Source organism: Phyllobates terribilis, unplaced genomic scaffold, assembly GCF_046119375.1.
Source record: "Phyllobates terribilis strain yellow unplaced genomic scaffold, ASM4611937v1 Scaffold_3__8_contigs__length_932513732, whole genome shotgun sequence".
NCBI classification, from domain to species: Eukaryota; Metazoa; Chordata; class Amphibia; order Anura; family Dendrobatidae; genus Phyllobates; species Phyllobates terribilis.
Genome location: NW_027362763.1, coordinates 232,637,653 through 232,652,365, shown reverse-complemented (window position 1 = coordinate 232,652,365; position 14,713 = coordinate 232,637,653). Strand labels below are relative to the sequence as shown.

The 14,713-nt window shown below is 47.0% G+C and overlaps 1 protein-coding gene across 3 annotated transcripts in view; it reads right to left on the bottom strand.

The window, feature by feature from the left end:
- The window catches only part of PLOD2 (procollagen-lysine,2-oxoglutarate 5-dioxygenase 2), a 198,609-nt gene that overhangs the window by 98,647 nt on the left and 85,249 nt on the right, over positions 1–14,713 (bottom strand). The gene's annotated exons all lie outside the window — the stretch shown is intronic.

The window sequence follows — 14,713 nt, the reverse complement described above, 5'->3', positions numbered from 1 at the left end:
CTATATGTTCACTCTGCTCTGCTGATTATGGCTTACAGTCAATGAAAACACAACAGAAATAAACACTACAAATAGATCACTCGGTTTATAATGACTATATAATATGAGTTTCACTTTTTGTATTGAAGTACTGAAATTAACTTTTTGATGATATTCTAATTTAGTGAGAAGCATTTGTATATATTTAAGTGTCAAAGGCAGTAAAGATAACTGCTACACTGATGGGCGGTCCTCATGCGAGCCAGTTTCTTTGTAGTGCTCGATTGTTTTTGCAACTGCACTTGGGGACACATTCAAAGTTGGCCCAATTTTTCGGACTGACCTTCATTTCTTAAAGTAATGATGGCCACTCGTGTTTCTTTACTTAGAATTTGTATTATGGCAAGAAAAAAAGCAGCTAACAGTCTATTCAGTAGGACTAGCAGCTGTGTATCCACCAGACTTCTGCACAACACAACTGATGGTCCCAACCCCATTTATAAGGCAAGAAATCCCACTTATTAAACCTGACAGGGCACACCTGTGAAAACCATTTCCGGTGACTACCTCTTGAAGCTCATCAAGAGAATGCCAAGAGTGTGCAAAGCAGTCATCAAAGCAAAAGGTGGCTACTTTGAAGAACCTAGAATATAAGACATATTTTCAGTTGTTTCACACTTTTTTGTTAAGTATATAATTCCACATGTGTTAATTCATAGTTTTGATGCCTTCAGTGTGAAGTGTACAATTTTCAAAGTCATGAAAATACAGAAAAATCTTTAAATGAGAAGGTGTCCCCAAACTTTTGGTCTGTACTATACATACATATATATATATATATATACACACACAAACTTTTTCCATACACTTTTTCCATACCAGTTGCTACTAAAAGTATGGATGTCTGGAAGTCTATAAAAATATCCACACAAGAAACAAACAGTATGCTAAAATAAAAACCAGACTCCAAAGCTGTGTCAATATTTTTTACATAAGTCATCCTATTTTTTAGTTCAGTCATTTAATGCAGTTAAAAACGATCTGTCACAAGTCCAAAAAATGACTTTATCTTGCCAAAATCCATGGGATCCCCTATATCTGCCGCTGGTTTCTTATTTTAATTTTGTTTTTCCATTAGAGATTTGTCTTTTTTTTAGCTTTGGGTGACCAGTATTCTAATTCCTGTGGTTCATGGACGTGGGTCAGAGGAGTTCCCTCAGGGGCATGCAATCCTCTCATCTCTATGATGCTGCTCAATATTGCTCAGCTGCATCTGATCACCCTATTCTCAATATGATTTGCCTACATTCATAGATGAAAGTCTTCTCACAGCGTGGTCTCTCAAGAACAAGGAGATCCAGCTATTCGACCAGTTTCAGATACAGCCAAGTGGTGACCAAGCAGAGAGTCACAGGGGAAGGGCGTGGGGAGGAGGATTACATCTCCCAGAGACCTCTTCTGCCATGTTCTCTTGGACCACAAATTGGGAATTAGCATACTGGGTGCCAAGAGAACAAAAGGGCATATCATCGCAGTAGAGAAACAAAATAAAAAAAAAAAACGGAAAACAGTGGAAGATTTGGGCAAGGCAACACTTTTTTTGGACATGTTTCAGGTCATCTAACCAAGTGCGTACTGGTAGAAGAAAAATGCATTTGGTAATAAAAAGCATTGTTTTATCATTGCAACTAAAAACAATTAAATAATACTTATATGTGTTCTCTGTTCCAGCACCAAGTACCCATCGGTAAAGTGTTTACATTGATTGCAGATGTCACGTGGGGTACTGTTGTGATATCTGAAGCCAATTACTGGCCTCAGCATGCAAGACCCATGAATGCAGAGGTCATGGATTAACCTCATAGGGCATACACAAAGTTTGCCTGAATAGACCATTAAAAAAATGATTTGTGAATGATTCCACTGCAACTCTATGGGCCAGTGTGCTATTTTTCTTAAAACAGACAACATACAGAAGAGAATAACAGATGTGTGAATACAGCCTTGTGAATGAAACAAAGGTGTTGACCATTAATTATACCTTTGAACTTTGCAGTATTAGACTGTGTGCACACATTGCATGTTCTCGTTTTTGTGGCATTTTTGCTGTGCAGATTTGTCAGAAAACCGGAAGTATCTCCTGATGTCAGCAAGGTGAATGAGAATCCTAAAGTCTCATGCACACGTTGCTTATTTTTGACGTGCAGATTTAAATCTGCAGCAAGTTAATTCAGTTTTTTTGCTGCATAGTTCATGCATGCTAATGAGTGGGTGAAAATTTGCACCAAAAATGCTTCAACAATGCACATTTTATGATGAGTTTTTCCTGCTAAGAGCTGAAGAAATGATGCCGAAATTTACGTGTGCACATACCCTTAAAGGGGGTTTGTACAGTCTTATGTTTAAAGTCCGCAGTCACTCTACGTGGCTGTAGACTTCTGAATCGTCACAGTGTACGCGCCACATGCGGTCAGGATTCTCAGAGGTCGCTGCAGAGATCAGGTGGTCAGGTTTGAGATTTGCATATTTACAGCCACATTCCACAAATATATTGTGGGTCAGGAGTCTGTGTCAGACTTTAGTCTGTGGCCATTACCTTAAGTGTGGCCATTAGCTGAAGTGTGAGAAATTTGAATTAATCCAGAATTGAACCTGAAGGGAACTGAAGGTAACTGGATACTTTGTCACAGTAAGCAATGTTTGTCTTTCTTTTCACTCTCACCCCCTTAATCCTTCACTTCTTACAACCACCCCTAATCCCTACACCTAGTAAGGAACTCTTCATCTCTCCCTCCATTCTCCCCATCCATCTCACCTCTTCATCAGAGCTATTCCTCAACATACAATCCTTTGTTTCCAAACACAGACATCTACCTCATGCCCTCTCCTGCTCCCACCTACTAACACTTTCTCTGCTCCTCCTTACTGCCGGCGACATCTCTCCACATCCCGGCCCTCCTCACCACATCCCTACAATCATTTCCACCTCCTACCCACGATCTATCCCAAACTCTCGTAACCCTTCTAACCTTATACCCATCTGCCCAGCCCCTGCTTCCCCAGTCCCCCTAACAGGAGCTCTATGGAACGCCAGCTCCGTCTGCAACAATCTTTCCTACATTCACGATCTCTTCATCACTAACAAGCTTTCCTTCCTCGGCATCACTGAAACCTGGCTCACCCCCTCTGACACGGTCTCTCTTGCTGCACTTTCGTATGTCGGATTCCACCTCTCCCATACCCCCCGACCCACCGGCAAGCACGGTGGAGCAATAGGTTTCCTCCTCTCAGATAACTCCTCCTTCACCCATATCCCACTGCCGCCCTCAATTACTCTCCCCTCTTTTGAAGTGCACTGCGTGCGTATCTACTCCCCCTCCAACCTCCAACTGGCTGTCATCTACCGCTCCCCAGGATCAACCACCACTTTCTTTGACCACTTCACTTGGCTACTTCATTTCCTCTCCGTTGACATCCCCACTATCCTCATGGGTGACTAACATCCCCATTGACACTTCCCTCTCAGCTGCCTCTTAGCTTCTATCCCTCACTTCATCCTTCGGTCTTACTCGGTGGTCTTCCACACCCACCCACAAAGACGGCCACACACTGGACCTCATCTTCACCTGCCTCTGTTCCCTATCTAACCTCTCTAACTCACCTCTCCCTCTTTCTGACCACAACCTACTCACATTCTCTTCTCTCTCCTCTCCAGGGCAACAATCCCCACTCCACAAACTTGCATACCCTTGCAGAAATCTCAAACACCTTGATCTACACTCACTCTCTGAATCCCTCCTCCCTCTTACAGACATTAGTTCCTTACATGATGCAGATGTTGCTGCCACTTTATACAACACCACAACTGCTGCAGCTCTCGATTCGGTCGCCCCCCTCACACATACCAAGGCTCGCACAATTAACAGACAACCCTGGCACACCAGCCTAACTAAAGAACTGCGACGGGCCTCCAGGGTTGATGAGCGTAGATTGAAAAGGTCCCACTCCAATGAGCACTTCATCGCATTCAAACAGTCCCGCACTACCTTCAAGTCCACACTCACTGCAGCAAAACAAACATACTTCGCATCTCTCATATCCTCCCTGTCCAACAACCCCAAACAACTATTCAACACCTTCAATTCTCTCCTCCGTCCCCCAGTGCCTCCTCCCTCTCCTCTTATTTCAGCCGAAGACTTTGCCTCATTCTTCAAGCAGAAGATTGACACCATCAGACAAAGCTTTTGCCTAAAGCCCCCCACAGCTCCTCCCCACACCTACGCAACCCTCTTCCTCCAAAACCGCCTTCTCCACCATTTCTAAAGATCAACTTTCCTCTTTACTCTCCAAATCACACCTCACCACCTGTAAACTTAACCCAATCCCACCTCATCCCAATCCTTACCACTATCTTCATCCCAACCCTAGCCCACCTCTTCAACCTGTCACTAACAACTGGTGTCTTCCCCTCATGCTTTAAACATGCCTCAATCACACCCATCCTCAAAAAGCCCTCCCTTGACCCATCCTCTGTGTCTAGCTATCGCCCTATTGCACTTCTCCCTTATGCCTCAAAACTACTGGAACAACATGTCCACTCTGAGCTGTCCTCCCACCTCTCCTCCTGCTCCCTCTTCGACCGCCTACAATCTGGTATCCGACCGCACCATTCTACTGAAACTGCACTGACTAAAGTCACCAACGACCTACTAATCGCAAAATCTAAGCGACACTACTCTGTCCTCCTCCTCCTAGACCTGTCATCTGCCTTTGACACAGTGGACCATTCCCTCTTACTACAGACTCTCTCATCTCTCAGCATCACAGACTTGGCCCTATCCTGGATCTCCTCATACCTAACAGACAGGACATTCAGTGTCTCCCACTCACACACCACCTCCTCATCTCGCCCCCTATCGGTCGGTGTCCCCCAAGGTTAAGTTCTAGGACCGCTGCTCTTCTCCATCTACACCTTAGGCCTGGGACAGCTCATAGAATCTCATGGCTTTCATTATCACCTCTATGCTTATGACACACAGATCTACCTCTCTGGACCCGATATCACCTCCTTACTAACCAAAATCCCACAATTTCGGTCTGCTATTTCATCCTCCTTCTCTGCCAGATTTCTAAAATATAACATGGAAACATGGACAAAACAGAATTCATCATCTTTCCGCCATCTCATTCAACCCCCCCAACTGACCTATCTATCAACGTCAATGGCTGCCCACTCTCCCCAGTCCCTCAAGCTTACTGCCTTGGGGTAACCCTGCACTCTGAACTCTCCTTAAAACCACATATCGAAGCCCTTTACACTTCCTGCCGACTCAAACTCAAAAATATCTCCCGGATCCGCACATTCCTCAACCATGAATCTGTAAAAACACTAGTGCACACCCTCATCATCTCCCACCTTGACTACTGCAACCTCCTGATCTGTGGCCTCCCCTCTAAGACTCTCGCACCCCTCCAATCTATCCTAAACTCTGCTGCTCGACTAATCAACCTGTCCCCCCGCTATTCCCTGGCCTCTCCTCTCTGTCAATCTCTTCACTGGCTCCCCATTGCTCAGAGACTCCAGTTCAAAACCCTAACCATGACATACAAAGCCATTCACAACCTGTCTCCTCCATATATCTCTGACCTAGTCTCCCGTTACATACCCGCACGCAACCTCCGATACTCACAAGATCTCCTTCTCTACTCCCCTCTTATCTCCTCCTCCCACAACCGTATACAAGATTTCTCCCGTGCTTCCCCCCTACTCTGGAACTCTCTACCCCAACGTATCAGACTCTCGCCTACCGTGGAAACCTTCAAAAGGAACCTGAAGACCCACCTCTTCCGACAAGCCTACAACCTGCAGTAACCACCGCTCCACCATACCGCTGCACGACCAGCTCTACCCTCACCTACTGTATCCTCACCCATCCCTTGTAGATTGTGAGCCCTCGCGGGCAGGGTCCTCGCTCCTCCTGTACCAGTCACTGTCACGTTGTGTTCAAGATTATTGTAATTGTTCTTGTATTATACCCCTTTTCACATGTAAAGCACCATGGAATAAATGGCGCTATAATAATAAATAATAATAATTCCAACTAGACACTCAGCCTCACTCAGTTCACTTGTATTGAGCGAGGTTGTGCCAGTCTAGTCAGCAGGTGATCGCATGTATGCAAGTCACATACTTTCAGTCAGTGACCAGTCACATTCGGCAACATCACCAAAGAAACCAGACACCGCGTGGTGCATGCGTGGTAAGGATTCAGAAGTCGCAGAGTGACTGCAGACTTTCACCACAAGTCCGGACAACCACCTTAAGTGTGAGATAGATATATATATATTTATATTGAGAGAGTATGTTTTATTAACCCTTTCTATTAACACTTGACAGCTTTCTTTGATGATTTAACAGTTACATAATAACTAGGGTTGAGCGAGTATGTTCTGTCCGAGTATGCTCGGGCCGAGCTCCGAGTATTTATAGCTGCTCGGTGATATGGTTGAATCGCTCCCGTGTGCATGATTTGCAACTGTTTGACAGCTTTATTACATGTGAGGAATGTGTAAGAAATAGACATTCCTCACATGTAATAAAACTGTCAAATAGTTGCAAATCATGCACACGGAAGCGATTTAACCTCATCACCGAGCAGCTATAAATACTCGGAGCTCGGCCCGAGCATACTCGGACAGAACATACTCGCTCAACACACACACACACACACATATTATATACATATATATATATATATATATATATATATATATATATATATATATATATATATATATATATATATATATATATATATATATATATATATATATATATATATATATATGACGCGCCCCTGGGCCTGTGTCGCGCTGCGCTGCGCATGCGGGAGCTTACCCGGAGCCGGATCTGTGGAGGGTTGTAGTCTCGTGGCGGTGACCCGGTCCGTGCCCAGGGAGTCAAACTAGACGGCAGTCCATTAGTAGTAAATGGTTGATGACTACGCCACCCGTTGAGTGCAGCCAGGGGGCTGCTGCTGCAGGGCAGACCGCTGAGGCCGATGGTGGGATTGTGCAGCGTAGATGGTATAACCCCCAACGGGAGGGGTATGGCCTCAGGGCAGCAGATGTGGATGATGGGGGTAGCAGGAACCACTCAGAGACGGTACGGTGTAGTTCAGGGTCTTTACTGGTAACAACAAAAGACCCTCCCGGAGTACTTGCTAGCGGATGGGGCCTGGTCAGTCCTTGAGCAGATGGGATCTCCCCTGGCCAGGCGTAGTTGTAGGCCTCCCAAACTGACTGTACTCTTCTGGCTACCTTGCTAGGAGCTGATGTAAGTAGCCCACGTCCCTGAGTGTACCGTGTGGTGCTCACCCGTATGGCCGGTGACTCGGGGCCTTCTAATGGCTTCCGCTCCACGATGGCGGTGCTGGTCCCACGCGTGTGACCGTGCCTTCGGGCTTCTGGGCCAGAGGACCTGAAATCCCCTGCCTGACGGATTCTGCTGCTGGGCAGGAATTAGTCCCCACAGCCTCGGACTCCGGGTCCGGTAAAAAGTCTTCTTAGTCAGGGCGAACTCTGCAGCTGCCAGCCCCTGACTCCTTGTAACTGCTGTTTCTTCCTATGCTGTTTCTACTTCTTCTCTTCTTCTACTCACTCACCCTGCCTCAGCCCCAGGTTTATATAGGGGAAGTTCTTCCCCTCCCAAGACTGGGCAGGAGGTGTGGCATGCACAGGATCCCTGACTAAAGGACCTCCCACCTGCTCTCAGACATAACATTACGTTACTGTGGCAACCAGACCCCTGGGGTGTCACATATATATATATATATATATATATATATATATATATATATATATATATATATATATATAAAAAATGCATAGAAAGTAGTCATACAGAAGGTGCAACATGACGCCAAAGATTTCTATTGTTTAGGTTTTATGCTATGTACAACTCTGAGCTTATAGTAAGGAGTAATGTGAACTCTATGGGATAACCATTTATTTTTTACCATTTTTTAAATACCTTAAAGTTTGTTAAAAGTTAACAGGCTAAAAAGAAGGGTGTCCAAGTCATAAATAATAAATTTGGTCTTGTGAAAAGCTAGGCGTTAATCCTGGACCTTTCAATTGACAAGCAGTAGTAAACGTCAGTCTTTTCTACCACACATCTGCATCTGATCAGAGGTTTATGTGACGCACAGCTGGTCACAGGTGGATACTTCCACTTTTCAAACTTTTTTTTTAAACTCAGCCTCCATGTGTTTGTCATACTCCAGTTAGCTAAGGATCTGGTTGCAACTTTCAGACAGCAAAAAAAAAAAAAAAAACAGTTCTCACAGTTCAGAAATGTAGCCTTTCTATACCAGTCTTGTGCCATCAATAGAGGAAATCACCAGTAAAATGTAGCTGTGCATGTAAAGCAGAACGTTTCTCAAGCCGCAATGTGGGCTGCATTTTACTTTTCAGCTATGAAAAATGTACTTTCCTTACACTTGGTTGTAAATGCTCTAGTCCGTTAAAGGGGACATTATCTTGTATCATGTATTCTTCTGTTTTTATTCATAGATCACCAAGGAGGAATGAGACTAGAATGAAGGGTTACACTTTTGTGGGTTTACAACATATAGGACCCCCAAAAAGTCACTTTAAAACTGAACAGGTCTCTTAAAAAAAAAAAGCTTTGTAAATCTCCTTGAAAAATAAAAAATTACTGCAACATTTTAAAAGGGAATCTGTCACTACTTTGGAGTTATCAGACCTCTACTATGAGCACACAGGGTATAGAAAAGTAAATCTATACATACCTGTATGGTCCATGGTAGAGGTCTGAATGCAGAGAAAATAGAATTAGACTTACCGGTTATTCAGTTTCTAATAACCCTCCACGACAGCACCAAAAGGAGGACGTCACCCCACTCTAATAGGGACAGGAAACACAAAGAGGTCAAATAGCCCCTCCCTCATCCTCCCTCCAGTGTTTTTATAAAGGACCACACAAGTATGGATGCCTCAAATTATATTTATTCTTATTCAAATGAAATGATTTTTTGGCTAACAAAGCCAGGGAGGGAATTACCCGTGCTGTCGTGGAGGGTTATTAGAAACCGAATTACCAGTAAGTCTAATTCTAATTTTCTCCAATAACCCCCCACGACAGCACCAAAGGAGGAGTACCAAAGACTAATGTTAGGGATGGACAACAGCCTGAAGCCCTTTCCGCCCAAAGGCTAAGTCTTTAATGGACATTAAACTAAGTTTGTAATGCTTGGTGAAGGTATGGACCGATAACCAGGTAGCTGCTCTACATATCTGCTCGAGGGAAGCGTTAGCTTTCTCTGCCCAGGAGATGGACAGGGCGCTAGTAGAGTGTGCTTTCAGCTTTTCTGGAGGTGAGAGATTTTGGATATGGTATGATTTTACAATTGCTTTCTTGATCTAACTATCAATGGTACTCTTCGAGACTTTGTTTCCTTTGTTTTGACCAGAAGGCTGAATATAGAGGTTCTGATGCTTCCTCCAGGTCCCTGTTTTTTGGAGGTAGTGAAAAACAACCCTCCTTACGTCCAAAGAATGGAATTCTTCTTCTCTGATGGGTCCAGTTGCAGAATAATTCTGTCCTCCATAATTTACAAATTCGGGTCATTTACTGAGAAAGCCTGGATTTCTCCCACTCTCCTGGCCGTGGTAATCGCTACTAAAAAAACTTGGTCTTCCAAGCTAACTTATCCAGCTCTATTGAGGCCAAAAGTTCAAACGGTGGTAGTGTCAGACCTTTAAGCATAATATTGAGATCCCAGGAGGGAGCGTGGCTGATTAATCTGGGATGCAGATGGGTAGCTGCTGTCATGAACCTTTTTACCCATCGATGTTCAGCCAGGCTTTGGTCAAATAGGCACTTAGCGCCGCGATTTGTACTTTGAGGATGCTGGGTTTAAGGCCTTTTTCCAGCCTCTCTTGCAGGAAATCCAAGATCTGGGTCATGTCAGGAGGCCGAAGATCTGGCGTATTTGGTTTATACCATGTTAGGAAGGTCTTCCATATCTTGCAGTATATGGAGTTTGTTATTTGTTTCCTACTTCTCGATAGGGTATGAATTACTCGGTCTGAAAGTCCTTTGGCTTTCAGGATTGTGAACTCAGAAGCCAGGCTGCTAGATGGAGGTTCTCTGGATCTGGATCGAGTATTGGACCATGATGGCAAAGGTTTTTGATTGCTGGCAGAATGAGGGGTCCCTCTATGCTTAGACTGTTTAGTGAACAGAACCAGCTCCTTTTTGGCCAAAGTGGAGCTATCAAGATTATCTTGACCTCCTCGGTCCTTACTTTCTGTAAGGTCTTGAGTAGCAATGGAATTGGGGGAAAGGCATAAGCTAGATGGAAAAGCCACGGATGAGCGAATGCAACTACCCCCAAGCATACGTCATCTGGATCTAGGGAGAAGTATTTTTCTGCCTTGGTATTTCGGCATCTTGCAAAAAGGTCCACCTCCGGGCAACCCCATCATCTGATCAGCATGTGGAAAATGTCCGAGTTCAGTTCCCATTCCCCCGGATGGATATTCCTTCTGCTCAGAAAAATCGGCCTGGATGTTGTCTGAGCCTTCTATGTGCAGACCTGATAAGGAGCGAAGAGGTCTTTCTGCTCAGAAGAATATTCTTGCGGAGATACCTTTTATATTCTCGTGCCTTGTGCTGCCTTGATGGGAAAGGTGAGCTACGGTAGTCATGTTGTCTGAATGGACTTTTACGTGTCTGCCCGCAATGATTGGAGCCAATATTTTGAGTGCCTCCTCCACTGCCTTTAATTCGCAGAAGTTGGAGGACTGTCTGCTGGTCTCTTCTGTCCAGACTCCTTGGGAGGGGTCCGGGCGACGACAGCTTCCCATTCAGTCTTGCTGGGGTCTACCATAACTATTATCAGAGTCCATGGAACCCCTGTTCTTAGGTTTCTTGGGCGGAGCCACCATGACAGGTATGTCCTCACATAATGAGGGATCCTGTTAAGGGAGTGTGGGGATCCATCCCACTGTGCGAGAATATAGGTTTGCAACACCCTGGTGTGAGCTTGAGCCCAAGCTATGGATTGGATGCAGGCTGTCATGGAGCAGAGGGCTGACATGGCAAATCTTAGGGATACCTTGTTTCGGGTCTTCAGATTCGTTATCTTGGACCTCAAAAGTATCTGCTTGTCCTTTGGTAAGAAGGAGGTTTGTCTGACAGAGTCCAATAGAACACCCAGGAACGTTTTTTCTGTGGCAGAAGACCAGGTATAAATTGATGATTTATCAACCATCCTAGGGTGGTCAGGATTTGAATCGTTCTTTGTAGATCTTCCTGGAGTGATACTACCGAGGGACCCACTAGTAGGAAGTAGTCGAGTTAGGGAATTCTGCAGATTTTCTCCTTCCTGATGGAAACCACTACCTCTGACATAATTTTGGTAAAAATTTGTGGTGCTGAGGAAGTTCCGAACGGTAATACGTTAAATTGGAAATGTACCGTCTGGTCCCCTAGAACCACTGAAAATCTTAGAAATTTCCGGTATGTTGGATGTATAGGGACGTGGTAGTATGCATCCTGTAAGTCGATGGTTGCCATCACATTCTTTTCCTATCAAGGGAACTTCTGTTTTGATGGACTCCATCTTGAATTTTTGGTAGATGATGCATTGGTTTAAGGGTTTCAGATTTATTATTATTCTGTAAGTGCCGTTTTTTGTTTTTTTTTATCATAAACAGATGTGAATAGTGGCTGTGTGTCTTTCCATTCTTGGGACCGGTTGTAACATACCTGGCGGCGTCCTTGCATAGTGGTCCATCTCCCACTGTGCAAGAGCGCGCACTTGATCTCCTGTCCAGAATGTCTCTCTGGCTTCCCTCCATGCTGTTTGTGTCTGTTTCTGCTGCTTAAGGGCGGCGCCCGATCACTTCCTGCTTTTTGTGCCTGCTGTGGGTCACACCTCTTGTGCGTCCTCAGCCTATTGCTGTCTGTCACCTGGTATATAGCTCAGCTGCTCCCATCTATCCCTGCCTGAGCATAGTGTTTCATTCAGTGTGTGCTTGCACTCTGAAGGTGCCAGGTCCCGTTCTGTGTTCTCTTGTCTGCCTATCCTGGAGGCTGTATTTCCAGGCCTGTCTGAACACGCTCCTAGCCTGTTCCTCCTGCCTTCTAGGGGCCGATTACCTAGACCTGTTCCTGTATCTTGTCTGACCTGTCTGAACACGCTCCTAGCCTGTTCCTCCTGCCTTCTAGGGGCCGATTACCTAGACCTGTTCCTGTATCTTGTCTGACCTGTCTGAACACGCTCCTAGCCTGTTCCTCCTGCCTTCTAGGGGCCGATTACCTAGACCTGTTCCTGTATCTTGTCTGACCTGTCTGAACACGCTCCTAGCCTGTTCCTCTCGCCTTCTAGGGGCTGATTACCTAGACCCGCTCCTGTATCTTGTCTGTCCTGTCTGAACACGCTCCTTGCCTGTTCGTCCTGCCTCTCTGGGGGCCGTATTCCCAGACCCGCTCCTGTATCCCGCTGCAGTGTCGGTCTCCTCCGTACACTCAGTTCCAGTCTGAACTCTCTCCTATCCTTTACCTGTTTTGCCTCTATGTCCGTTCCCTTCCTTTTTCTGCAGAGTCTGAACTCGTACCTAACTCCTGCTTGTTGTCTCTGTACTCCCGTTTGTGAGTTTGTGGTCCACTCGCTACTTCACTGCAAGTACCCTGTGGGTATCTGGCTCTGCCTTTCCCTTCCTGTCTGTTCCGTGTGAACAGAGCCCTGTCCCCCCTACTCATCCTAGCCTGCTCTGACTCCTTTGCTCACCGCTCCGGCGGTTCTAGCCTGCTCTGACTCCTTTGCTCACCGCTCCGGCGGTTCTAGCCTGCTCTGACTCCTTTGCTCACCGCTCCGGCGGTTCTAGTCTGCTCTGACTCCTTTGCTTACCGCTCCGGCGGTTCTAGCCTGCTCTGACTCCTTGCTCACTGCTCCGGCAGTCCTGTCCTGCCCTGCTTCTGCCCGCTGCTCCGGCAGTCCTGTCCTGCCCTGCTTCTGCCCGCTGCTCCGGCAGTCCTGTCCTGCCCTGCTTCTGCCCGCTGCTCCGGCAGTCCTGTCCTGCCCTGCTTCTGCCCGCTGCTCCGGCAGTCCTGTCCTGCCCTGCTTCTGCCCGCTGCTCCGGCAGTCCTGTCCTGCCCTGCTTCTGCCCGCTGCTCCGGCAGTCCTGTCCTGCTCTGTTCTTGCCCACCGCTTCGGGCGTTCCCTCTCTGCTGTGGTTGTCTACCGCATCTGCGGTTCTGTGACCCAGTCTGTACTGGGTCTTAACCTTTCTGTGCTCCAGCCCGTCCTTTCGGCCAGTACCTCCCTGCCTGCATACTCGCCTGTATCCACCCATCTGCATACCTGCCGTGTTTGCTTATATCCACCAGTCTGTGCCAGCCTAACCTGCCTGTTCCTGAGTCCCAGTGTGTACTGGGTCCTATCCCGCCTGTGTTCCTACCTGCTAGTGCCTCCCTGTCTGCACTCTAGCTGTGCTTGCCTGTACCCCTCTACCTATATTGTTCCTGAGTCCCAGTGTGTACTGGGTCCTATCCCGCCTGTGTTCCTACCTGCTAGTGCCTCCCTGTCTGCACTCTAGCTGCGCTTGCCTTTACCCGCCTGCCTGCATACCAGTCGTGCCTGCCTATACCCTCCAGTCTGTGCGCCAGCCTAACCAGCCTGATCCAGTAATCCCTGTGTGGGTCAACCCCCGTGTCCGGAGTTTGACCTGGAGTAGCACCTGGTCCCTCTGCCCGGTTTCTCCCTGGTGCACTGGCGTCGTATGCCGTCGTGCCATCTTGGTCGGATCGGCCAGATACTTAGTCACGCCCCTCCAGGCACTCTCCGGTTCATGGTCCAGTGGAATCACTACAATCACACGCACACGCCGCTCAGCCCGGGCGTGTGCATAACAGCATGCTCAGGCCATGGTTCCCGTTGAGCCCCACGGCCTTCGCTCTCTGAGAAGTTTTCCAGCGAATACATGCATTAAAATAAATAAATAAATATTTTTTTTTTCCCTTAGCTGAGTTCCAGGCGAATTACGCACCGTCCAGATGGATCTATCAGCTCTCGTTCCTGCGGATCCGCCACGTTACTATGGGGATCCAAGACAGTGTCGTGCATTTGTGGAGCAATGCATGCTACACTTTAAGGCCTACCCTCTCTATTTTCCTTCCGATTGGGCTAAAGTGGCCTTTATGATTGACTACCTAGCGGGTGATGCCTTGAAATGGGTCACCCCCCTATGGGAAGCATGGGATCCTGTCGTCCTTGACCTGCAGGCCTTCCTGGTGGCCTTTCGTATGGTCTTCGAGGACCCTAACCCTGAAGCCCCTGCTGAAGCTTCACTTCCCAATATCCCGGAGCAGCCCCGACGGGTAATGTGTGTGGGTAGCGCAATAGTCCTCCAGCCCAATGAGACTACTGCCCACCCAGAATCCTCACAGGGTGACTACGCTTTCCGGAATACTTCTCCCAACCTCAAGAGGCAGTCCAGACGTGCTAGACATAGAGGCAAGCCGTCACGCCAGGGTCTGTCCTCCCTGAGACCTCCTGACCCCAACCTTGAAGTCCCTACTGAAGCTTCATCTCCCTGTATCCCGGAGAAGCCCCAACGGGTAATGTGCGTGGGTAGTGCACCAGTTCTCCTGCCCGAAGAGACTTCTGCCCATCCAGACTCCACACAGGAGAACTTCCTGCAC